General features: G+C 51.1%; 1 long non-coding RNA gene across 1 annotated transcript; it reads left to right on the forward strand.

The window, feature by feature from the left end:
* Positions 1 to 141: 141 nt before the first annotated feature.
* On the forward strand, positions 142 to 23,818 carry LOC125949067 (uncharacterized). Its single transcript, XR_007468638.1, has 3 exons — positions 142 to 281; positions 7,036 to 7,932; positions 23,630 to 23,818. It is a non-coding gene; the product is annotated as an uncharacterized LOC125949067 (long non-coding RNA).
* Positions 23,819 to 27,016: the final 3,198 nt, after the last annotated feature.

The following is a 27,016-nucleotide window of genomic DNA, read 5'->3' on the forward strand; positions in this document are numbered from 1 at the left end:
GCGGCGGTAGCAGCAACGTTCGAAGCGTTTTTGTGGAGAGTAATCGAGAGTCATCTTCACCGTGGAGCTGGCTAGCTCGCTGGTCCGCTGCCAGTAGTACGCTGACAGTTCTCTCGTGCTGCTCAACCGAGATTGCGGACACCAACGACCACGGTTCCGTACACTGTGTGTGTGGGGTGTTATGACGATGTAAAACCGTGTGTACTGTGTGCTGAGTGTGTGTGTGTGTGTGTGCGCGAACGATAAGAAAGGAATTCCTGAACTCGTGATAACCCCGGGCGGTAGGTTGAAAAGGATACCTGACGTAGAGCACCATAGAGTGCTGAAGTGGAATATTCACTCTAAGGGCGTCTCTCTGAAGTGTTTGTGTACTGCATAAGCGTCCCGAGGGCATTCGCCGTGGAGGACGGCCTCGTGAGGATAATAATAATCCGCAAACCGCGTTCCCCTACCCCCCCTTTCCTAGCCCCTCGGGAAGACACTAATTCCAGACGGAAAACGATCGATAATGTGTGCGGATGTCTGCTGGTGGTACTGCACCACTCCAAGGCTCATCACGACAGCGTCAAGGCTGTCTGGTAGGATTTGCGGACTAGCATAACGTGCCAGGACCAACCCACACGGGTGTGGACACACCCGAATCCCGAATGTGACCAGAGTGCCAGTGTCAGGGAGTGCCTCCCCCCTTTATGTTGTGGGGACCTGCGTGACAGCATTGGATTCAGTTGTCGGGGTCCTAAAAATAGAACCTAGACCTTCGGGTTGCGAATTCTAGTCGTGAATCGTTGGTCCAGAATTTTATGTCTCAAGAAACGATGTCCAAGTGTTTTTTTTGTGGTGAATAACATGGAAGAAACTAAAGGGGCTGTTTTTCTTTTTTTTTCCCTCATCCTTCGCCACTGACAGGATGATGGTAGTGCGCATGTTCCGGGTTCTTCTTGGCAGTAGGATTTGCTGCACACGATGATGAGCAATCGTGGGTAAATCCAACAGAAACAGAGCGTTAGAGAGCGAAAGAGAGAGAGAGAGAGAGTGTGTGAAAGACTAATCGCGAGAAACTAGTCCCAGTGAAGGCGAAGTGAGCAGAACAACAGAAGCAGCGGCAGCAGCAGTGATAGGAGCGCTAGAAGAGCGGTGGCCATGGACCATATTATGGTTCGAGCGTTTGTTTATCAGGAGCCGAATATGTTGATACCGGGGAAAGGCCTTCCGGAAAGAGTCGTTGCTAATTCGCAATGCAAATCACGACCGTTCAATCGCAACCGGTCCAGATGTGTTTTAATTGGACGGCGTCGACGACGACGACGACGACGACGACGATGAGTCTATGCCGGTCGATCTAAATGACCATGTGTGCCAGCCGCCATTAGGCAAAGTGGTTGGTCCCCTGTTCTTGGCTGAACTTTTTTTTGTGCAACATAAACATAAATTAGTTTGCACAAACTGTTTACAATGGAATCATAAATTTGAGCAGCAGGACTACAATGACCCCTACACCATACAACAACAGCAAGCAGCCTATTACTGGACCAAGCAATCGCACAACAGCTGATGGCCAGGGCGCTGGGTCAACACACGTTTCCCGAAAGTTTTTTTTTTGCATTTTAACGTACCGCTGCCTGGCGCCTGGAATTCGGAATCCCTTCTTTCGGTGGATTCCTTATGTGTCGCCCGAGGGCAGCATAATGGCGAGGACCACGACGACCCCTTTACCCTGGCGCCTATACCATGAGCGCGCGCGGGGCGGAACGATTTACATGAACACCTCCACTAACTCGCACCGACTTTCCCGCTGTTGCCGGTGCAGCTAGGGAGGTGTGGTGGAGAGAATAGGGAAAAAAAAGTCACCCTCTCATCTCGCATACACCACCGGCCTCGTCTACCAGTCCTTTGGCCCTTAAGAATCCCTTTCTTCCCCCTTGTTGATGGTGGCTCTAGGGGTTGCATTCGAGATTCCGGTTGTCATCCCCTAATCCCGAGAGTTTTCGCTCGCACACATTCGCTCCTGGGGTTGCTATGTTGCTCTCTGTCAACATACCATTTCTCTCTCCTTCTCTCTCTCTCTCTCTCTCTCTCTCGCTCTCTGAGGAGGAAAAACCTTCCAAAACTGCAACCTCCACGGAGCTGCTGCTGCTGCTGCAGAGATGCATCGTAGTAGCGGTCGCCCTTATGCGGTCTATGGCTGCTGCGTTTCGGTGCCGCGCTCTCGCGAACCAGCGAGCAACGAAGAGAGAGAGCGAGAAAGCATGGAAAATGCATAAACGCGTGGTGCGTGCGGGTATATGGGGAAGTTGGTTTTTGGGAGAGAAAACTCGTGCGCAAGATAATAGATCTCGTGCTATTGGAGGTACAAAGAGAGCTCGCGAGAGAGAGAGAGAAAGAGAGAGCGCGTGTGCACATGTAACCGAGTGAGGGCGAGGGAAAAAGGAAAAACACACCCGGCAAAATGTGGCCGGCCTGCTGGCCACACATACACGGATCCGAGCGGTCCCCGGTAATACGTGAGGGTGAAAAAGAACGTAAAACGATCTCCCTCCGCGTGACGAGGGTACGACTGCGGCCCCTGGGGCTTGAGGGGTGTGACGAGGGGTAATACACCTCGCCTCGTACACCTCGAAACAGATGGGCTGCCATTGGGTTGGCAGTGGCTTATGGGACCGGCTCTCTCGTAGTCGTAGATTTTCCCTCAAAGCAGCGCGTTCGATCGGCCACGCGGTGCGGCCACTGGTACTGGACCACACACACCAGAGTGCCTGCTGCTGCTGTTGATGGTCTGGCGTTTTCGTCGTTCTTGTTATTCGCTGAAGTGTGTTCTCCTTCTTAAACCGAGTGTTCTGTAGATGTACCCGATCCGCCCGTGTGGTCAACCGGATTCGCTTCTCGTTGTTGTTATAGTGATCAAAGTCGTAGTGTAGTAGAAAACTTGCGGAAAAGGTAAACAGATGGTGCGGAATTACGAAGGAGTTGCTCTGAGAAGCACTGGAAATATTGTGCAAAGCAAAGTGTCCGCGACGAGTGTAGAGTTTTCTTGGATTTTCCACGAAAAATGCAGCTCCAGTGCTGAAGCTCAGTTCAGTAACCTTCATCTACTCCTAGTACGCATGCGACCGGCACCGTCACCGATTGGGAAGACGCACCAAAGTCCCCTATTGCAACTGGTCTGCTGTTGCCGGCGAGAAGAGGCGCCCAGCTGTGGCACTTGCATGCCCCGAAGCGCTTTCCCCCCGCCAAAAGCCAAAAGTCCTCCAAGAGAGAGAGGCAACCCGAAATTGAAAATATCACTCAAGTGTATCGCGAGTGCGTTCCAGTTGTACTGGGGTGTACCAGTGTGTGTGTGTGTGTGTGACGGTCACAATCGATTGGTATTGGAGCAGGACATCGTTTCGTGGCTTTTGGGTGGTTCTAAGCAGATTACTGGTTGGCCGCACGACCGCCCGAATGGATGGATGGATCTATGCAGATGGCCAAAGTGAAACTTGAAGGGGTGCCGATCCGCATTAGAGGTCCCGCGCATTAGAATAGGGTCAGGATTTTTGTAGCACTGTAGGACTAATAAGGGGCGTCGTGCTCCGTGTGCCTATAGTGTCTCAGCTGATGCAGGCGGAAGACGATCGGTCTCTCCGCATGCGGGCGGAACTGTGTGACAATTGCACAGGATGCCGGTCGTAATGTGGCTCATTACGTGAGTGAGCGTGAGCGAGCGCGTGTCAACAGCCAATCGCATGACATGGCACTAAACACGTTCGGTCCCCATTTTCGAACTGATCACCGATTGCGGGTAATTTGAACTAATGAAAATTTATGCTCAAACAACTACGAGGTAGGGGTCGGAAGGGGGGCGGGGCGGTAGTTGGTCAACAAACGAGGGAGGCTACGCTTAACCCTGACCTTATCCCCGACCGCGAGACGAATGAACCGATGGCCCGGCTTGTAGCTTTATTACTTTTGGTCTCTCAAATACAAGGCACTCCCTGGTTTATGGGTTTAGAGCTCTAGAATCGCGATTCAGACATGATGCTAGTAATGTTCTAATGGATATTGACTGTAAAAAACCAACGACATAAATCTGGTTGAGTAAGCAATTAGTTAATTAACTTGCAAGCAATTGGATGAAGAAGATTCAAAAGAGCTACAACTAGTGGAAGTCAAATGATCTCGATTTGAACTAGCAACGAGTCACCGGAACGGAGAGCTCCTGCTGAGCGACTCCCGCGGTAATGTATTGCGATAATTAGTAGAGAGAGCGCGTAGATGTAATGTCTAAAAGATTCAATTAATTACCCCGCCCGGGACCACTATCAGTCAACCGATCAGCGCACTGTCTTCCGCAACCGATACGCGAGATACGATTCTCGATTCCCCCTCAGGGGGCACTTTATCTTTCCTCACCTTGGCGAATCCATCCACGCCGACATCCGGTCTCGGTTTTCCCTGGGTTCGCTTATCAGGCGGTGAATGTTTAGTCGAATTGATCGATCGCGAACCGGCAAGCCTGGTGGCCCACAACCAACCAACCAACCAAGCGGGATGCATTAGTTTCGCAATATTTAATGTCATGCCAGACCGCCATGGGTTGAGCAATGGGGTTGCCCGGGGGGTGCTTTGGGTTGCAATGTTTCGAGGTGGTTGCTGCCGGTATCTCAACCGTCTTGAGACCACGTGCACTGGGAGGCCTGTTCCGTGTCTCTAGTGTCTGATGGGTTTTGGAAGCGTCCATTCCATTCCGCTGTATGTTTGTTTCATGCTCCAATTCCCATCGTACATCTTCATCTCCCGAGAGACATTCCTTGGCCTCCCGGGGCGGTGGTTGGGTAGGTTGGAGTAGGTGGTGTGTGGGTGTGTGCTTCCTGTTTTTCGGTTCATTTATTTACTTACCCCACTCCCGCGTTAAAAACAATCACCCCCCGGGAATGCACTCGGATGCGCACTCGGTGGATCTCGGGCTCCGGTCTCTAAGCTCTCCCCTTTGACTGTGTTTTGACGTTGTGTTCGAGGTGGTCCACAATTCGTCTCAATTAGCCAACGTCGTGGGCACTACCGGGAGGGGTGGTAGCAGTGCCCCTCCCGTTCACCGTGCTCCTATCAACGATGGGGCTGAATGCGATTGGTGGTGGGTATGGCGCAATCCGACCGCGGCTAGGCCGGTTGACCGGTGATGCAGCCATCTCGATTCCGAGGTCTTCGAGGAACGGAAAGTGACGTGTTCGCACCGAAGACACATTCATTCATTCTCGATCTAGAAGTATCGGTGATTTCGGGTGTACGGACCAACCGCAGCCGGTGGTTTAGTAATTACTTTCCCAGAATTCTTCGTTCTGCCGTAACGCATCATCACACTGCAACAGGAAGTGCGCTTGATGGAGAGAGAGAGAGAGACAAAGAGAGTGGGAAGGTGAAAGATGTAGACCATCATTCGTGCGGTGTGCTTCGACACGTCCGGAGATGTGCGGACCATCTCGCATGCCCGAGATAGACAGTATAAGCTAAACATGCTGAGCCCGTACCCTTCCTACGCCGATGTGCCGAAAGACGGAACCTTATTTACGCGTAACGTCGGAGGTGGACCGAGATGCTAAAATTTCCCCTGGGAATGGACCGGCATGTTGGCGAGTCGGTTTGCGAGTGAATCTCGCATCCAATGTCCCCCGCTCTCGTGGGATAAGGCAGACGCATCCACATTTCGGAGCACGATATTAGCAGAGTTCAACTTCCTTCAAATATTAGTTGGATTCACATTCGCAATGCAGCTCGCCAGCCGAACCACAGCACTCAGTTCTCCTGTGTCGTGGTTCTAACGACATAAACAACCATTCTGCTCGTTCTCGGCGTGCCCTACGCTGCGGTGTTATGTTGCTAACGGAGCTCTAAAGGCGTACCCACCATTCCCGTTTGATTTACGCTCACTTTAAAAGCCAATCCATTCCCTTGCTCCCCGGGGTCTGTGTCACACTGTTAATGTCGTTGCATTGCCCTCTCGCAGGGCGCTCTCGGGCGCGAGCGCGCGTTGACCCGGTACTGGGACTCCGGGGATGGGATTGCAATGTGACAGTGACCGCGGTGCCTCGCCCGATGAAGAGACGCGATACCATTCTTATGCTAATTGTTGCGGGCGCGCGCGGAGACAGAAATAGGTTCGAAACGAGCGCGACTGATATGCGTAGGATGGCTCCAGAGAGACGACGGTCAGAACCAGACTCGCCAGTCCAGTTCCCAGGTCGTCGTCGTCGTCGCGTGTCGACCAAAACCGCATCATTCCAGTCCCGGTGGCACGACAGATCGTGCCCGAAATCCCGAAGAAGAACCGCGCGTGGTCTTGCGCGTGGTTCGTTCCGGTTACGACCCTCCCCTTGAGAGAGAGAAAGAGAGCACGGTTCTGTCTGGACATCCCACATCATCCACGGGTTGTGCAGTCTCTTCTCACACGTGCGTCGAGTCCACGGAATGGAGCTGGAGGCGTCGTTTCGGGAAAAGATCCGTCCGCTAGCACAGAACGTACGTGCCGAAAGCGATTGTTGTTTCCCCCAGAGCGCCAGCCAGTGTCTGTCGCCAGCAACGTGATCAGTTGCGACGCAGATCGCTGGAACTGGATCACCACGGGCGGTGGGATAGCTCAGCTCAGAACGCCTGGCACACCGAGATTTCATATTCCAAACCCCCCGATCATCAAGGTCTGGATCCATCATTCAATTGAGTGTAATTGAAAAGGAGGGAGTGCAAAACCCGCGCGTACCGAGAGCGACCCCTGGTGAGGGGACCGCTACACGCACGTCACTCTCGCGTCGGCGAACGCGATTCCATTATTCACGGTCTCTGCGGATCCCGACGACGGATCAGATAGCGAAAGTTCGTCCTTGTCGTGTTCGTGGAAGTGTAAATCAAGTATCGCCCTCCTGGATCTGGAACGCCCGAGATCGTGACAAACGATTGTGGAGCGTCCGTGGTCCACGGGGCGATGCGACTGCATCTGAATCCTCCATCGTCGAGTGACGTCTGAATTAATATGTTCTGTTCTCAATCTCAATCCCTCCATTTCAGTTGCGTTGCCATCGGTGCGCTTCAGTACAGTGCTAGTGCTAGCTCGGAGACCATCGTGCGTGTCCTGCAAGTACGTGTTTTGTGCCGTGTTCTGAGTGTCTGTCAGCTCTGATGTAACATAAAAGGTGAAGAAGTGCCAGCGAGTTCCAGTGTCCAGTTCTGAAGTGTAACAAATGAAGAAAATTGAAAATATTAAAATTGATTACGATCCACGTTACCGGGTGTTACCGGGGGAAACGGTACCTCGATTAGGCTGAACAGCCCGCCGCCGAGCCGAGTGTTTGAGAACCCGGGGCTCCACAGGTTGCTGCGCTGGTGCTGCTGTCAGCCCTTTCGTTCGGTGTGTAATTTTAAGGTTAGGTGTGTCTACTCCGCCACGTTGGTGGTCTGCGAATAATGGCGAATTGTGTGTGTGTGGTGTGTGTGAAGTGAACCAAGCCCTTTAGCCCCTCAGCATTGATCAGTCTCCAAGGGTCTCCAAGGGAGGGGGTTTGCGTGTTAGTCGGGTCTGGTCTGTCCATTTGGCAAAAGGTCGGGCCCTGGCCCTAGTGCATGTGTTCTAGTGTTTCGTGTGCCGTCTGACACACATCCTGCGACGTCGTGTTACCGGTGTCAAATCACCTCATCTCAAGCTAGAGCTCAAGCACTACGTACGGCGGCCGCCTATATCGAATATCCGTTGGCGGACGTTACGGAGGCCCGCGTGGACATCGACACTCGGACCGGCGTAAAGGTGCTTCTAGTCACACCGAATGGTAAGCCGAGTGCGCGCACACGCGTCTCGACTTAGTTGATGCTCGCGAGAAGCAGCAGCGAAACCGAGAAACGGAAGTGCCGCGTGCTACATATATAGGCCGCTACGACGACGACGAGACCGCCACGGAGGAGAAGATCTGGGTAAGCGCTGCTAACCAAATTTGATACGGATTGTTTGCCGCCGCCCCGCCGCGGTGAAGATGGTGAAATTCGATGGTGGCGGGTCGGTGTGCGCGATGCGCGCAATGAGGCCTCGTCGCATCCGTCTAGAGATTGTGAAGGTAGAGAGGAGGAGAAGGAGGAGTGTGTATCGAAGCAGCGAGTATGTAATCGAGGCCGTTGGCGCTGTTGGCCTAAAGAAACTAATCGCCAATATGGAGGGGTGGCTCCGAAGCTGGTTTGAAGGATGTTGATTATTGTAGCCGCTGCTGCTGCTGCTGCTGTTGCCGTTGATGATGATGATGATGGTGCTAGTGAATGGATTAGAAAAAGTTTGTTACTCGCTTGCAGGTATTTCTTGAACACTTTCATACAAAGTTGCCAAATGCGTATGTGTGTGTGTGATGGAAAACTTCAAACTCCCCCCCTGAGGGAAGAAGCAAAATCATTTCATGGCTGATGGCTGATGGACACATGGTCGGTGTAAGCCGGCCCCTATCCCCCCCCAAAGGCCGCTGGTTTTCCACGCCTTCCGGACTATGACGCCTGGCCGACTGGCCGGTTGAATGGGAGGCCGCCTGTACTTGCGTGCGTACGGAAAACATGGGTTCACCTATGTTCCTACGCACACCGGCGCGTTTCACCGTGGTGCGAGCGAAAGAGAAAGTGATCTTTTATGATCGAGAGGAAAAATCGTTGCCCCTCGAAGAAGATCATCGCGGGCGGTGTGGTTTGTAGGCGCATTTGTACATCCAAAATAGACGCGAAAATGAGTTTGAGCCACTCGAGTGGCGTGAAAGCAGCGCATTGGCCATTGGGGGGGGGGGGGGGGGGGGGGGGAGCGAGCGGGCAATAATTCGCAAATAAATTGCGCTTCCTGCTGCTGCTGCTGCTGCTGCTGCTGCTGTTGCTGCTGCTACTGTGGCTTCTGCAATTGATTTATTGCGATCGCACACAGATTGATGCACCCACCACGCGTGGAGCGCGAAGTGCACACGGAAGCCTAATTTTATAATTATCACCTGAATGGATGATAATGTTGTTTCGAATTCCTTTCTCTCTCTCCAGAGGCTGCCGATTCACTTTTCGTTCGGCCTGCTGTACATCTCCTCGTCGCCATTCTAAGTTGACGTCAGTCTAACAAATGGAATGCACTGGCTGCGTCCGGATGCGCTCCGATGGACCATCAACAGTGAAACGATTTGAATTTCTTGATTGAAAATCATCATTTTATTGCACCCAAGCATGGTGGCGCTCTCGGATTACAGTTTTATAGCTGGAAGCAATTGTCGGCATCAAGCGCGAGGACGAACAAATGGTCCGTATGCTCCGATACGTACCGAGAGAAGCGTGATTTCTTTGTGATTTTTTCCGTTAACAGAAACGTGTTTATGGCGCCGTTTGCCAGCTTTCCACGGAATGCAAGTGTCAGGTTGCATCCTATTATTGCGATTTTCGTGAGAGAAATCCTTGTTTGGTGCTAGGTGCGATCAATCATCGAGGATCTGACGTCGGGGATTCGTCGTCTCCTGTGCGCCTTTCCCCGGATAAACCTTTTAGTCAGTTTCTTGGAATTCGTTCAACCGCTCCCTAATGGATACAACCCCCGTAAAATGTAAACAACTCGCGTAGAAAGGCCCCCAGAACGTGGGGTTTCGTAAAAGTAACCCCCCAAAAACTGCAGAGCAATAACCACCCTTCTTCGGCGAGCGCGCGCGCATTCGGTGCGATGCGGATTGCATACATTCAGGGAATTTCGATGTTGCGACTCCTGCAAATGATTTACGATAAACACCGGAGTAAAATTGGAATCATTAATATGCATTCACAGGACGTATATTTCACATTTAATGTGAACGAACTGGATGCAGGAGGGCCGTGCAGGGTTGTTGAGCATCGGGGATCCCCTAAATCCCCATTCAACCCAGCTGTCTCACTGTGAACTGCGCGCAAAATTGTTGATTAAAACTCGTGCCCGGCCCTTCCAAAGGGTTGAGTCATCGTCTGCAACGGATGTGTCTGTGTCTCTGACCGGCCCCCTTCCCACACGGCGGACAGGGAGCGGTTCCGAGCTCCCTTGGGGATGGCAAATAATGCAAAGGCAAGCGAAATTGGGCAACCAAGGTTCCCTCGTCAAAATGGCGAAAGGTTGTGAATGGCGCCCTTAATCTCGCAGCAGGTGGGCTGATTGCGTTATTTTGGGGAGGGACTCAAGGATTTCGGACTCAACGGTGGTGGGAATGGTGGTTTCATAAGCTGTCGCAGGCATATTTATCATAAAGACCCCGGTCCAGGGCCGTTTGTTTGTATTGTTGTCCCCCCAGAAAATGGTCTTTGATTCTTTTCGGACACTTCTTATCCTGGGTTCCCGGGATGTATTTATCGTTCGTTCCCGTTAGTTGTGTTTATGCTGCACCGTTTGGACCGTTTTATGAAAATAAATCCACGGAAAAGGACCACAAAGAGCCTGGTACGCGCCTCAAGTGCGCAGTGCAGCGCAAGTGGGTCGATACGCAGTGTTTGCATTAAATTGGGAATGTTTTCTGGGATGATGCTGGTCTCTGTGCCCACACCATGCACCATGGGCGGCAGTATCCGCCTCTAACTCACCGACTACAGGCACTCTCTTTCTCTTTCTCTCTCTCTCTCTCTCTCTCTCTCTCTCCTTTCCGTTCGCTGGCGTTGGCGTTTCCGAGTTTTGTTTCCATTCCATTTTCGGCGGTTTTTGGTGAATGCATCATTAGGGGGCCACTATAGGCGAACGCAATGCAAAGACCCTTTCCTTCCTCACGGGGGGAAAAGGAGGAATGCCAAACGGCCGGTGGCCGTATTTAGGTTAGGGCGCTCGAACCGATCGAAGACGCGGCCGCGGCCGCGGCCATTAAAGTGTTTGTTTACTTGGAGGGCCCCGATTCGGTTTTAAAGAAATGGGTTTGTTTTAACAAACGGTCAGCGAGGGCCACCCGAGGGTCGATTGGAACCCGGTGGCCACCACCACCATCCAGTGAAGGTGGTTTATGGATTGGAAAAACAAACGGGCATGCGGAAAATGCGACCCCAAAATCGGGAAAATCCCGCTGGGCTGCGATATGCGAGATGCGCAAGTAAACAGCGCATCAGATAGCAGAACATACATGTGCATGCATCGATTTCTGATGCTTCTTCCCTGTTTCACTCTCTCTCTCTCCTCAAACGAGAACCCTGGTTTGGCAACAAACATCGGGTCCCTAATTTTACGATTCCGGAAAACAAGATCTTCATCGGTCGCGAAGCAAGGGACGAGGGATGCTAATGCGCACCGAAGCATGGTGACACGTGCCTGACGGCGTGTCTGTGGCGTGCGTATGAACACAGCTGTTTCACGCGTGTTCTTGTTGGGACCCCCTGCAAGAAAGTAGAACAGCGGATCATCCCTGTTCCCCTCGGTTCGGTCGAAAGGGATTAAAAAGCAATTGGTGCGCAGCGGTGACTGAAACGAGGATGAAGAGCGGGACACAGAACACGCACACACCTTTTTATGCAGACAGACCTTAGGGTCAATTATATGCTTCGTCAGCTGCCGAGAAAAAGCCCTCAGCCCCTCTGAGTAGATCGCCACGCGGTCGAAGGCTACAGCGCGGTAGCTACCCTCACTGTGTTTTTTTTTTGTCCAGAATTAGGTCGTTCTTTTCTAATGTGATGGTACAATAATTCCATCGTGTCGCGTATTAATCATTTAAAAATGCACACACACACACACACACACACACACATACACACAGTCGCGTTGTTGCGGCCTATTGTTTGTCTTTCCGCGACTCGGCTGGCCAACCAACCCTTTTTGCCATCCCATCGACCTGAGCGACGAACCGCTCCTCGGTCGGGCATCGAAAGTCAAATGCAGTTCAAGCGAGGTGCGCCAGCTCGAAAAAAAGGGTGGAAGAGTCGGGCTCATTCCTTTTGTATTTTCGTTGTAAAAGGTTCTTTGCCAAAGCAAACACACACTCCTGTTCGGGAAGTCGTTCAACTCGCTGACGAGCTCCTTCCTGATGCAACGGATCGATGGAATGGGATGGCGTAGAACGGCAGCAGCGGGCACTGTACCAGAACAGAATAGCTTCCGAGGAGCAACGGGAGACAGGCCTTTTTGGCACATACAACATGCCGACTGTCGGCTCGGCACACCACCACCACCTTTAACCACGATTATTCCCCGTGGTCCGCATGAATTATGTGTTGTGAGCAGCGCGCATTTACGCTTCGCGCTTCATCATCACCGCTGCATGATTAAAATCTATTGCGTATCTTTCTCCCCCGGGGGCGTCTCGCTGTGGCTGACGAAATGAAAACCGAGAACATCTACATCCTGCCAGGCCAGGATGCTTCGGGATTGTAGCAGTGAAAAGGTGAAAGTGGAGCGTAGGAACAAAATGAGAACGAGAAAAGCAGCATAAACACACACACACACACACACACGCACACACGTGTAGTACGCTGCCAGGACGGGACTCATCTATTGTTACTGCGTAATTGTCAATCCCAGACGGTTTCCCCTTTCCCCGGGCCGGGTGCACTATCATACTTCATCATCATCATCATCCCTCCGTTAGTTCCCTCGTTCTACTGTTGGCACGTGACTCTCAGACGGTAGCGCCGTTGCTACGCAGTAACGAACGAATGTGTGCAGAACACTACTAGATGCTGCTCTTCTAAATGAAGCGCCTATGCTTCACCGGAAGATGAAAAGACCTCTGCAGCAGCAGCAGTAGCAACACGAAAAGGATAATTGGTGCTCGTGCGCGCGCGCTTCAGACTCGTCGCCGGTTTTGCACGCTTCACCGAAGCGGACAATTGGCTTCAGAACCCGGCCCAGGGGGCCCGGGATGGGGGGGGGGGGCTGTTGCGATGCACAACCAAGGTGCTGCTGCTGCTGCTGCTGCGTCGTCCTCATCGTCCGCGATGCGCTTTAGTGCAATTGATGCGTGCGTTTCGCCAGCAGACGATGAGGAGCAAGGGAGCTCTTGCGATTCCAGACGAGCCGAAAATGGTAATGGCTGGTCGGCTGGTCGGGCGGAATGCTCCAAAGTCCTTGATACCCGTCATAAACGGGAGGCGTCCGTGTATTATGATCCCGGCAGGCGATGAAAGATAGCGGACGAAGCGAAAGTGAAACAAAACGCTCTCCTCGGATGGCGTTAGAAACGGAGAAGCTGGAGAGAAGCCGGCATGCAGCATTGGCAGCCTCAAGTGCATATCGTCGCGTCTGAAGCCGGCCCGGTTTTGTCATCATTTTCTTCTCGTTTTTGCGTTTTTTTGTTTTGGTTTGCATCATTTTCTTCTCGTTGACAAGATCTTCCGACATGATCGTTCCCCGGGGCGTGTTCCGGCGCGGCGCTTGTTCTCTTTTGGGTAATCAACTAATTTGACAAACGCCGCGTATATGGTGCCGCCATCTCCATTTCCCCGCGTCCTGTCAGTCGGCTATTAATGAGTGTTTCGACGACCGCGTCTAAAAAAGCAGAAATGAAAGATTAATTCTTTTCGCCGATTGTCGGGGATGCCAACCATCGGCTTTTTTTTGTTTTGCGTTTCCTGCGTGATTAAGGCATCCCGGAATGCCGGCACTGGGTCGGGTTCCTCTTGAATTTGATTTCTAAAGCGAACAAGAAAACATTTCAATCACTTTCGCCACTTTGCCATTGCACCCTTATCGCGCGGTGCCGGTTGCCCCCGCCGTTTGTGATTAGCAGCAGAAGCAGCAGCAGCAGCACCGGACGTGTGACCTCCAGTGACCACAGGCCAAACGACCGTTCGTACTTCCTCGAGGCAAAATATTGGACACTCATTTCCGGTTGATCGGAAGGCAGAAATCAATGTCAGAACCTGACCCGGTCCCGCGGGAGGGCCAATGTCACTGTCCGGGGCCACTTTCACTCCCGTTTATGCCGTACGGGGCACGCGAGAAAGTCTCTTCGAAAACGGAAACACTTTACACTCCGGGACCGCGAACAACGAATCTAAAAAAAATCCATCGCATCCAAGGCACGCACGCATGGTGATGGCGAGTTATTTATGGTTTTGTATCGATTCCGATTCCTCGCCAGGGGCGTAGCAGTCACACCTCGTCGTGTTGCCCCTTCCGGATCCGTCCGGAGGATCATCTGGCGTGCGTAACGATGAATGGAAGACGCGACAAAGGAGGCGTTCGATCCGATTCGATTCGACTAGTGGGAACGATGAATGAATCAAAAAGAGGTGAAGCTCGGATTCAGTAGTGTTCGCTTCTACGGAACCCAGCTAGCGACGAGCACGCACATCCCGTGCTTCCGCCTCACGATGATTCACGCGAGATCGTTTTTACAGATGGCCCTCGTCTCGCCTCGGCATAGGGAGTTGGCTAATTTTAGCCACGTTTGGTCTGGCTGGTCTGGATGGTTTGGCTTTTCCAGGCAATCCCAGGCAACCATCCATCCACAATTTCCATGCGGCAACCACTTGAGAAAACTTGTCGCTTGTCGAGCGGTCCGAGGGTTCGAGATGTAGCGACATGGAAAAATGGAAAAAAGAACTCCCAGACTGGCCTCAGAGGGTGCTCTGTCACTAAGAACTGTTCGAAGAAATCATTTTCCATCTCCATTAACGATGGCCCGGAGAGACGAGAGGGAAAAAGTGGTCCAGCATTTAGTGTGTCTGTGTGTCTGTTCTCGTGTTCCATGTGCTTCTAAATTCGAAGACAAGCGCTACGTTTAAGCCCGACGGGCAGACCTTAGAGCAGACTCTAGAGCGTTCGCCGTAACACGTGGCACCTGCCAGTCGTGACATTCTGAGGCGCATTCACACTCTGCACCGTTCTGTGAGAAACGCCATAAATTCCGTATCGCCATGCGTTCCACGCGTTCGAGTATTTTGATGCATTATGATTTAAGACCTACGACGGTGACACAAAAATGTAACGGAGTCGTTGTTTTGCTGCGTCGTAAAAAAAACCAGCGCACGAGGATGTATCGACAGTAAGTAATGTGTTAGCCGGCATGACCCCAACGAGAGAGACTAATATAGATCGGCCAATACAGACTGACAATTAGCGTGCGTTGCTACGGATTTATGTTGTTGCTGGTTTTACTGTCGAAACGACCCTAATGCCCTCGGATGTTTCGTACGAATAGCGTGTCGGTTTCGGTAATTTGTTTAATCAATATGCGTCCAGTGGGAGCTAAGGGAATGCTCCCAATCACTCACGTTATGTTACAATCTTTTTGAGATGAGACTGTGGGAATGTTATGCAGGGTTTCGGTGTTCAACTTCCACTTTTAATCTTCATGCAACATGGAAGCAACCGTTGAGCGCACGTCTGGAAAGTAAATCTTCAGCCAAAGTTCACAAACCCAAAGCCAAAATGGGAACTTTGCCCCCCCGTCCGGGCGCAGACGGCAAACGCATTGCTGCAAGTGCTGCATTTCTCCTCTGCCTCAAACTACCCTCCCACCGGGGCAGCCCACGAAAACAGTGAAAAAGGAAAAAGAAAAGAACACGAACTAACGAACGATCGAGCATAATAAATGTCACAACAGGCATCGGTCTTGTGGTGCGCTCGTGGGTGGGAATCGCCGGAACAGATCGTTTGCATGCGTTACCACACGGCAGGAGGGTGGGTGGGTGGGCGTGCGGGCTGGCGAGACGACGCCGGTCACCACGCATCTTCGGCGTCTTCGTCGAGTTCACATACAGGGCGGTTTCGCGCTCTCTCTCTCTCGCTCTCTGTCTCGCCCTGTTAGAACATGTTCTAGAGAAGCGTGATATTCTCTCAGCTCCCCAATTCCGGACCATACGGACGGTATTCTCTCACCACAAACACGGGCTCCCCAAGTCGAACCCCAATTTCTCTCTGGAATCTGGAGCCTCTCTCTCTCTAGAGTGCGCGCGTTCTAGCTTGTTGCTTTCTCGTGTTGCCTGCCTGATAAGTCCGTCCGTCTCTCCGGCACACGTTTGTCACACTTTCGCCTCCATTTTTTGTGGGGAGCCCTAGGATGCTGCCAGTCGACACGAGATACGGAGCACGGAGTTCATGTTTCGGTTGTGTTACAACCGCCCGGTTGTAAGGGGTTTTTGGGATCGTTGGTGTGGTGTGTTATTTGTACTCGTTCGTTCTGCTGTTTAAAGTGCTTCCCGATAGAACGTGTTTTATGTAGATTCAATCTAAGGTTCGTACCACGCCGCTGTGTGTGTGTGTGTGTGTGGATGAGTGAACATCAATGAGTGTGATGTAGTAATCGTCCGAGAATAGTGAATGCGTAAGGTTAAGTGCAATTAGTCCGGTGTGAATGGCCCGGTGGCCCGCAGTAAGTGAGTCGATGTGAAGCGTGAATAGCGTTTGCTTCCCTGTCGGGAGAATCCATTAAAATACTGGCTGTTTAGTGTGCTAATTGCTGATGTGTGTTTTCCCCCCCCAGCCACGTGTCTTAGTCACAGTCGATAGCACGGTGTGCAATATAGTCGAGCAATGTAAGCAGAAGTGTCGCCCAATCTAATCACGAAACAAAAATAGAAAGGAAGTTTGTAGCTGCAGCAGCTAACGAGTTGTGCGCGATGATAAAATGGTGAATAGTGACACACCCTTGCACTTCGTGCTCGGGCTATAACTATACGTTTGATTCGCTTTGAATGCATCCTTCCCCAACCAGGGATGCACACGGGGGTTACGTGCCGCACTGGCGGGCACTCGGTGGTGGTTCCATTGCGTGAAATGAAGTGTCATCCCTTCCTCTAGATTCTTCGACGTCTTCTGCATTGAAAGACCTGCACTGTTGGTGCTGTTGGTGCACTTGGTGATGATGCTGCAGCCGCTGAAGACAACCCCATCGGTTGGTGCCCTATTGCGCATGACGACCAAATCTGGAAATGTCAAATTCTAGTATTTACCATCCAGCAGCAGCACCCTTTCGATGACAGTAGGATCAAAAGCGGCGTTGCATCGTCGTTGCGGGTTGCGAAAAGTGCCAGGCTCGCCTCTGGAGGGATAGGGGAATCGACTTTTAATGTTTCGATTGTTGTCGTCCAAGAGATCGATTTTTCGTGCCAGATTATCTCGAACATTTTGCCGTCGAATGGTGCTTGTCGCTGGTAGTAATGTTTTTTCGTATGTATTCTATGTCGGAGCTTCTTTTCTGGAAGAAGCAAAACATCGACCACATCCCGGGGTACAGGGAACGGTGGAATTCTTGAAGTACTTGTCAAATTTAGCTCCGTTAGTCAGTCAACTGTCAAAGGCGTAGCAGGCGCTGACCTGATGCGCATGCTGCCCCCCTTCCGTTGCTGCGGCCAACGCTTTGGCTCCTTGGATCAACAGGAAGGGGCAGAGCAAATATTGACCTGGAACCGCACCGCGGGTGTTCCCGAGATCCGTTCTCCCGCTGCTCCGCTGTACGCAGCGCACCTGGACCTGGACGGACCGATCTGTCATGCCGATTTGTGAATTACCCTAAATCGTGCGAAGTAGACCGCGGAGAGACCGAGAGCAGCAGCAAAAAAGAAGCAAAGTTCAAGGGGCAGAAGCAGAAGAAGGGATCCAGAAAATGCAAATTCACGCCTAGCAGGAGCCATGGGATAGGGGACCCCGAGGAGAAAGGGAGAAGGTTTAATGTCATCATTGTGAGGCCGACGAACACGACGACGCTCACCGTGGGTGGGCTGCTCCGTGGTCGGCCGGATCATCATCGTCTCCGGTCAGCCAGATGTGATGATGAACCAGAACAGCACCATCACCACCACCCAGAGCGTGACGCGGCGTGATCCCCAGGCCCCGGGCGCCCCCTCTCGACTGAAGGCCACTTGATATCATTGATTGTTTCGATGGCCTGGCGGAAGAGCGACGTTGTTTGTTGCGTCACTTCGGATATACCACGTACCGTGCCGATAAGTACCGAGAGGATATAAGGAACAAGAGGAGGCAACCGCTTTCGTCTGCCTGCCTGCCTGAGGCCATACTACTCGCGCAGATTGTGAGATGGGATATTAATCTTCGCGCAATCGCTACACCTCCCTAACAGGCTCTGCAAAGGAAGAGGTCGCGGGAATTGTATCTCCGAGAAGCGTCCATAAACCTACCGCGGGACAGGAACGGTGGAGCAAAAGTCATTAGAAGCAGCGATCGTCGCTGGCAACCGGTATAATACATGGCATGGCATGCCGTGTCAATGAACGATTCTCCAGCATCCGAAGATCCCCTGGTGGCCGGTTTATGCCCGGCAACAATGTTCCGGATGCTGTCGAAGTGCGAGAACCGGAACACCCCGAGGGTTCCAGTCGCAGGCCCTGTTATGAGCAGTGAGAACGGTGGTAGAAAGGGGACGCGCCCCAAAAAAGGGCAATGTGCTGCTATAAATCCTACAGTTTATTGATACGCCCACGGAAGGCGCTCCTCGGGGAATGTCTCTTTGAGAACTTAATCTCGATGCACTCGATGCAGCAGCAGCAGCAATTGCAAGAAGAACTGCAGATGAACACGAGTGGTGGTTACTGCACCACTACAGTTACTCGTCATACACGCCAGTTCCCCATCTGGTGGTTACCACAGTCACAGAGTCGTCTTGCGTCTTGGATGAATTTAGTTTCTTTAACGCTCGACGCAGCGCCAGTCCGCACCGGAGCCCGGAAGCGAATCCAGAAAATCCAATAAATTGGCGAACAGCAAACAGCTACTACTACTGCGTGTGCTACTTGCCCTCTCTCACATGCCCCTCCGCCACCACCACCACCCCGCGGAATCTTCGAATACCCTTCGTCATGGATCGGTTCACGGGTGCAACGAAGCGCGTCACACTAACCGCAGCTACGTCGAAATGGTCCCAGAAATGGTTGATGGCGACGCCACAATCGGTCCACAAATTTACGATCACTGGCGTGGTAGAAATGATCCTCCGAGAAAGAGAACATCCATGGCCGGGCGTAACCGTTGCGGCGTCGGTCGGCGTATTTGCGGCGTATTAGTCTTACGTGTTATGTAAAGTAGTTCAATTTTATGAAGGAAATTAGTTTGTCTTCAAAGCATCGGACGAGACGTTGAGCATCTTCGCTGCCATTGTTTCCAAGCCAATCGCGGCCGGCATGCCGTCATCCCTGCTGGAGCTGGAACCCCACACACACCTACGGTTAATTTTGTCTAACTCTCCTCCCGTCTGCGCGTGTGTGCATGTGTGTGCGGTGTGCCCTCTCGTTTAACCTGTGCCCGGCATCGATGTAACCAGGCGCCTGGGTTCGTTGCATTTGCATTTTTATTTGCCTTTCGATCGCGAGATGCGACCACCGGTCGCTGGTCGGTGGTCATCGGGCGCAGCGGAAACAATAGTGCCCACGACGATATCCACGTGTCGACGAAATGTTGTACAATCAAGCGGCGAAGGCTATTTTAATAAATTTATGTTTCAATACGGCGCAGCAGCAGCAGCAGCAGCTGCAGCGAGCAGAGTGAAGTTGCATCTTGGTGGTCCTGGTCCGGAGTGGGGCGAAAGTTGATTGTGAGTTGTGTGAATGAGTACAATGTGTGTATTATCGAGTGGATGTTGTTGTTGTTGTTGTTGCCGTGTTGTCCTGAAACGTGTCACCCGTAAGCATGTCTCGTAAATTGCCAAAAAACCGCCACGTGTTCGTCCCTCGCCACGTGATCCGATGCGATCGACAAGATTGGCTTTTGTTTTCCAAAGAGATTATAATGCGATGCGCGACAATGTTGGCCGCCCGGAGTTTTGGAGTCGAAATGACATTGTGCTGTCACTCGGTGGGGAGAGGAGATGAAGACAGATGAACGGTTTCATCATATCTGCCTCCCTCATCAATCTGAACAGTTGATCAAACAAACAAGTACATCGTGATCGTGATGCACCGACGAGAAGCCGTTTGGGCTGGTTTTCGTGTGTGTAGAAGTGGATGTGTAGATGCTTCAAGGAACGCCAAAAATGGATCAGAAGACGTCAGTTCACATTGTTTGAAGATCTGCCACCAAGAATGAACCAATTGATTGACCAAGTGATTATTTATCAGGAAGAGCTGCACCCAATATTCGATCAAATTGATAGTATTTTATTCAGAATGTAAATAAATTTTTGAAAAGGATATGAAATGACAGACGCTAGCTTTTATGATCTTTTTTTAGAAAAAAGACACATTTTTTATTGTAACAAATAAAGTATTCACAAATTTGATTACAGCTCTACATCATTACCTCGCATTATTTGTGCAGAAATAGTATTCAAAATTTTTCAAGTAGATCGGTGATGTAGCTTTGAAATAATCCTAGAATTGAACATCAAAGATCCTGACATTCAGGATTAAAAAGCCCAATCTCATGCCGTCAATGCCATCAATAAAATGATAAGGGAAATTAGAAATTAACTAGCCATTTTTTGTACAAGCAGCGAATACAAATTATTAACGTCCCTTATCCCAATTCGGCACGTGTTCGATGGAAACCTTGCATGAACGTCGAACAGCGAATGCCATTGTTTCCAAAAATGAAGCTAACCTCCTACCACCACCCCGAAACAATAACCGAACCATAACCGTAAACCTTCCAAACCTTCCAAACCAGACACGGCAAACAAGGTTCCGTTTCATTACCACCAAACAAACAACCAAACGAGCGCAACGCAGACGCGTCTACACCGTGTTGGTGACGTTTTTGGAACATTTTTGACATTCATTGGTGGCCCTGTCCGTTCCTCCGCTCGTTTGGGGTCTAATACACTCACTATCCCGTCAATACGCACTTTCGATTAACCAAATGTGATGTTCTGCTGTGGACTCTCTCGCATCGGTGAGGGTCTTCGATTGTCACGCGAATGCACGCACCGCACCGTGAATTGATGCCAATGCTTGCTGCGATCGTTCGATCGCGGTTCGAGTTTTAGAAAACCGTTTGATTTGACCGTTTGATTGGGAACACAACCCGGTAACATTGTTTTGTTCAACTTCGATCCGCATCGACGAGTGCTGCGACTGCAGAAAAATTTCACTTCGTACTTGACTTGGTTCCAGGAGGTAGCCGCCGAGACTACTTCCCGATGCCACGGCCCAGTTCCATCGCACCGCCGACGTTTTGTCAACAAATGGCCGTTTGTTTTTGGAGACTTGAACCTCCTCTTCCTCCGTTGCTGCTTTAGCTGCTGTCGGTTTTGCATGCTCGAGAGCTTTTCGAGGCTTGCTTCTTGCACCCGCCTTCGATGTTGTCGAAGTGATCAATTCGTATGACATTCACGGTCATCATCATCACCGGGGGAGGGTGGCGTGCGGCCAAGCATAAATCCAATCGAACGGATTGATCCGGACCAACACAACAAAAGCTGGGTACACACTTTCGCTGTCGCCGTGCCGTGCGATCCGTGCCGGTGGTCCATTAATATGCGGCTTTCATCGTCGTGGAAATCCGTCCGCAGGTGCAGGTAGTGCGCGCACCCCCCCCTTCCCGTTGAGGTCTAAAGAGGTGGAGGATCGAAAATTTCAATCGAACGACGCGCCCCGACGGGGTTTTTGAGACATTTTTTGTTTGCTTTCTTCCCTTCCGTTCGAGGCCCCCCGAAAAGTGAGTGACACGGTTTCTGGTGTCTGGTTTGTTGCGTGCCCCGTTTGTGGCTATCGGTGGCGGCTATCGGGTGGCGTTGACACGGTGGCCCAGTGGCCAGCCCATCGGCCAGTCCCGGCCCATAAATCAATGCACCATTAATTGCTAATAAACGATGTCGCGTGGTGTCGCTTGGTGGTTCGTGTATTCCCATTATGAAGGAACGCCCCCCCCCCCCCTCAGTTGGGGAACAGTCAGTAATCAAAATTGATCGTGATTTATGACGCCGAAACGAACGGGGGGGAGGAGGAGAAAACGGGGTAGAGAAAAGTGTTTTCCAAAAACGACGACAACGAAATTTATGTCAACGAATTGATGTCTCGAGATGACACTTGGGGGCAGCAAAAAAGACCGAACGGCCTTCAGAAGATCATTACACGGACGCATCTGTTGAAAGCAACAGCGTTCATAAATCTCGCGTCGAGTTCAGAATGTACCCGATACTGTCGTGAAACAAGCGAACCAACGCTTCGAATATTTAACAATCCGGTACGTTCTCGGAGCAATCAAAAGCATTTAAGACGCATGATGGATGTGATTACATTCATTAGCGAACTGGAGCTGGTTGCCTGCTGCCCGCTGCCTGTTCGCCAGATGATGCATTCCGGTTCCGAAACCAATGTATGCAATGCAGAACGAATAATTAATGTGGAACGGTCACGCTTAATCAACTTCAAATGTGCGCGCGCGGCCACGAGGTTTAGTCCTTGCTAAAGCCCCTCCAAACACGTAGAGAGAGAGCGTCAGCAGAAGGAAAGAACAGATTAAACGTGAAACATCGATGACTTCACCCCGATTTCTACCGCGCAAGACAAATGGGTTTGCAGTGAAGCAGTGAAGAGCGAAGAGAAAAAGGGGTAAGAGTGGACATGAAAAATCACACAAAACGATCGGTGACAACATTAAACTCCGAGAACACTTCGAACAGAACGCAGAAACGGGGTTGCGCCGTGTGTCTGTTTGTGCAGCTGTGTGCGTTGTTGGCTGGCACTTCACATTCATTCCGTTAGAGAGAGAGAGAGAGCAGAGTAGATCCCGTGTTGTCTTTCGACACCGCTCCACCCCTCTTCCATTTAGCCCTTGGTCTTGGCCCCACTGGGAGGGTTGCTTATGCATTTATGCTTGCGTTCACCCCCGGCGTGTGGATTTATCATGTTTCTTCCAGCAACGAGGCCAGTCGGGGGAAGTGAGAAGAGTAGTAGTAGTAGTAGTACCTTCCATTCTCTCCGGTTAAAGAACGGGAAATCAAAAGTCGTAACGCTCGGTGGCGGTGTCGGCGGTGCGAGCATAATTCCGAAATGTCACGTCCCATTGTTGGGGAGACTACCTACTACCTACTCGCCCCCTCATACACCACCACTGCACTTCGATGGAAACCCTTCTACGGCACGGCGTTGGCAGAGCAGAGAAGCATAAAAAATGGCGCACTGCAAGCGCTCGAGTCGCGCGAGGTGATTGCGGATGATCCTGATGGAACAAATTGATGGAGCACGATGGAGGTCGTGGAGAGGCATTCCCTTATGTTGCTGCCATCCGTTCCCGTTTTCCGGTACGAAACACGATGATCCATAACGGGGGCACACCGGTTCGCTGCCTTGGCGTGCTTGGATCCAATTCGTATTCTTAATGCCGTGAATTGGGTCATCCCGAATGGTGGGTGGGGGGAGGGACCTGGTGCACCTTGCTTTGCTGATAAGACCAATCCGGCAAGACTGCAACTGCAAGACTTGAATGCATTACGGCATGTGCGCATATTTTAAACCATTTATTGGTGCAACGCCATGACGTAATGCTTCGAAAGTTGTATTTTTTTTTTTCAAACGCGAACCAACTAGAACAGAGAGATCGCGTCTCGTGTGTGCGTGTGTGGGTGTGTGTGTGTGTGTGTACATTGTATCGACCCGCCCTCGGTAACCACTTAAATTCCCCGCGTCTAAAACTCAATTATCCAGCGCAAACCATGCGTCGCAGTCGCATTAAGCATATTTATGCTTTGCAGAGCGCTAGCACTCTACCGACGTCGTGGCGTCACAGGGTTTGCCCTCGCTAATGTGTGTCTCTCTCTTGCCTGAAACCCTATATTTACAGATTTACGAGTGACGCGTCCTGTTCCAGTCACGGAACGGACCGAGACTTCAGAGCATTCAAGCAGCATCTAGAAGCAGAGTGTCAACGCACCCCGGAACAACAACTTCTCGCCAGACTCTGGCTCTAGTGTCGACCGATCAGCCTTTGCCTTTGGTTCTAAGCACTTCGACAGTTCGTCACGTAGCAGAAACATCCTACCAGCCCTTGAGGCCCGTTGACTGATCGCATTGTTGCTGTTGATTGTTGTTGTGTGCGATCGTGTGATGGTTTGTTAAAGTGAGAAAACGAAAGGGAGAAAGAGAGAAGAAGATGCTCTGTAGCAGCATGGTGACCGTGAATTTCGTGAGCGATTTGAGAGATTTCGGTGACAAAAGTGAGACAACCACCATACCGGTAGCATATAGAGCAGTGTTTAGGGAAGTGATTGATCGACTAGCGACTTAGGAGCAGCACCAGAGTCTCATTCCAGAGTCTTCGGCCAGAGACTGCGGCAGACGGACGAACTGTGATACGACGCAATACCTACGATCGAAAAGGTAAGATTTGAATAACGCCCCCTATGGATCATCATAAACTCGCCATTAAACTCCTGTATCCGGGAGGAGTTCGCTCCGAAAAAGTGAAAACAATATGTTCCCGGCATATCTCTCGGCATCGCGGGTGTTTCTATGCAAAAAAAAAACATGGCAACAACAAACCTCGGGCTGACCTCGGGCACCTTTTAGCAAAGGGGATCCGGGTTTTGCAGAAAGCTCCATAAAATGCATGCATGCCCGCCGCCAACCATCGCGCCAAACGCGATTGTGCGTTACGTAAACACTTTATCAAATTCCTCCCAAAAGACGGGACCGAGAGAGAGAGAGACTGGTTAGAGCGCCACTCTGTCACCTCCGTTATTAGTTGGGAAACGTCGAAGGGGCTCTATCTAGCGACATAATTATGCGAAAAGCGACGGGGAGCATCATTCGTTGGTTCGCCCGGGCGGTCGGTCGGTCGATCGGACCGGGTGTGATTGGATTAAGATTTCACCTCGCACCATTCGGCATCGGATTTCGGTTCGGTGGCAATATGTCCCTTTTGCAATCTCTGACGACGGTTTAAGCCGCAGCAACAGCACATCCTGTGACTCGTAAATCAAATGTGTTACAACCATTATCCGGATGATTTCGCCTTTTGCTTTGGAATTAGGATTTACCGGTTAAGAGGCCCACTGTCTGGATGGGGCAACCTTCGAGCTACCTTACCCTGAGGCGGACACATCCTGCTGCGCCTGGAAGTGGAAGTCCTTTTATGCATGACAATTCAATGGGTCCCTTTTTTTTTTGGGGGGGTGACTGCTTTCGATTTCGCGATGAAGCGCAAAAAGCGCTCGAAAACCGAAACCGAAACCGAAACCAAAATCGTTTTGCTCTCATTTCGATTGCCTTTCGCCAAATCGATTCCGTTTCGCGGTTGGACATTTTTTAATGGAGCAAATGAGCTTTTTGGGGCGAGTTTTATGCTAGCCCCTCTCGGAGAGGGGTTGCGGTTATGTTGATAAACGAATAGAAATGGTGGAGAGGATCGTGTTTTCAGTAGATTGACCATTGTACTCGAGGTTCTGCAGTATGGATAGTTGAATCTAATTGCATTGAGGGTAATTATGAAATATGTAGATTGCTGCAGAGATTCACACATTAAAATGTCTTATTGCAAGAGTCTTTGCTTGATAAAACTAATGTACTCCCTCAAAATTCAAATCCCTGTAGTCCATTGTTGAAACAAGGAAAAAAATATAGTTTTTTTTATAAGATAAGCACATTAGCTATGCTGTGACAAAATGCAAAAAATGAAAAAAAAAAACATTAATTTTCAAATCGAGAAGCAATCGAAGTATGCTGTATCATTTATAGAACCGAAACTATTAGGAACTGTTGTACTCAATTAAGTGTTGTATAAAAGTCAATTTCATATTTCTCCCCCAAAGGACCATTGTCCTTATACATCCGCACCCCCGCCCAAAAAAAGAACCGGAGAAAGCGAAACAGGAATGGAGCATAATTTGGAAAACGACAGCAAAGCCACTCAACGAATGCCCTTTTCCCCGTCGTTTTCCCCCGTGCCCCATTCCGATTTGACTGATTTTGGTTTGCGCCAGAAGCGACCTCGCGTGCGGCCAGCGATAAGTTCCCTTTTTTGCGTCGATAATTCAAACGCAGGACTCGCCATTCGCCCTCGCGGACCAATGCGGATGACAACGACAACGACAGCAGTAATGCAGAGTAATAAAAATCGGGAGGGAAAAAAAGAAAAGAACGGAATGTCTGAACTCCTGCGGAACGGCGGCACGGACGTCATGGAACGAAACGGTTCACTAATGCATCCCAGCAGGTGAGCCTACCCCGGGAGAGGACCGCTGACTCTCCCTGGGCAGGGTACTCGAGCACATGCTCGAGCACCCTCCGCCAAACGTCATCTTTACGTAACCGCGATCGCAAATGAGAGAAAGTAGCTCTGCTGACATGTGAGCGCCCGGGTGAGGGAGGGGGAGGAAGGGACACAGTTCGCACTTTACGCTGTCCGTTCAGCCGGCCGGCTGGCTGGCTAGCCCAAAGGAGAGTGAGAAAAAAGAAGAAGCACAAAACGAAGTCTACAAATTCCAATTCGCTCAGATCAGCAAAAGGAACCGGCAAGCAACCGGTACATGGCGGACACTCGTGCGCAATCTTCGATCCCGATCCCGATAGTAGAGGAAGAAGAAGAAGAAGAAGCAGAGGGGTCGGAAGAGGGGAAGCCGAATGACATCCATTTATCAAAATATTTACGATCGCCGGGCGCGTGTTTTCGCGAATGGCGCGAAATGCGATGCGTAACTAATGCGCAAACACGACCAATCACCTGGCAGGGGAAGCAGGGGGAAAGGTTGGAGGACAATGTTTGGATAAATGGACCCGATATCATCCAGGACAGCCCCTTTAAGGGCGGGGAAGACGGAAACTAAACGATTGTCCGCATAAGATTGGCCCACGCATGTCCAAATATGAATGAACGTCAAATGGATTTCCGAAAATGAAAGAAAGCGGGAGCGGAGGAAGAGGGAGAAGCAGCATAAAATAAGGGGAAGGAAGGGGCAGGGCGGGGCAGGGTCTCAGGATCGAATGCGACCGGTGTATGCTGCGGTGTGAGATAACGAATCGATCCAAAAGAATTCGTTTTGGTCATTGAGGAAAAGGAGGAGGAGGAGGAGGAAGAGGAGGAAGAGGAGCAGGTATGAGAGGGCTCCGCGGGCGTCGAAAGGGAAAGTCGTCCTCTGGCCGACCTGGGCACCATTTGGCCACCTCATTCGCCCGGGGTTGAAGGAGACCGAAAACACACATCAGAATTATCACAAATCTGCCATCGTCGTCG

Source organism: Anopheles darlingi, chromosome 2 (assembly GCF_943734745.1).
Source record: "Anopheles darlingi chromosome 2, idAnoDarlMG_H_01, whole genome shotgun sequence".
NCBI lineage: Eukaryota > Metazoa > Arthropoda > Insecta > Diptera > Culicidae > Anopheles > Anopheles darlingi.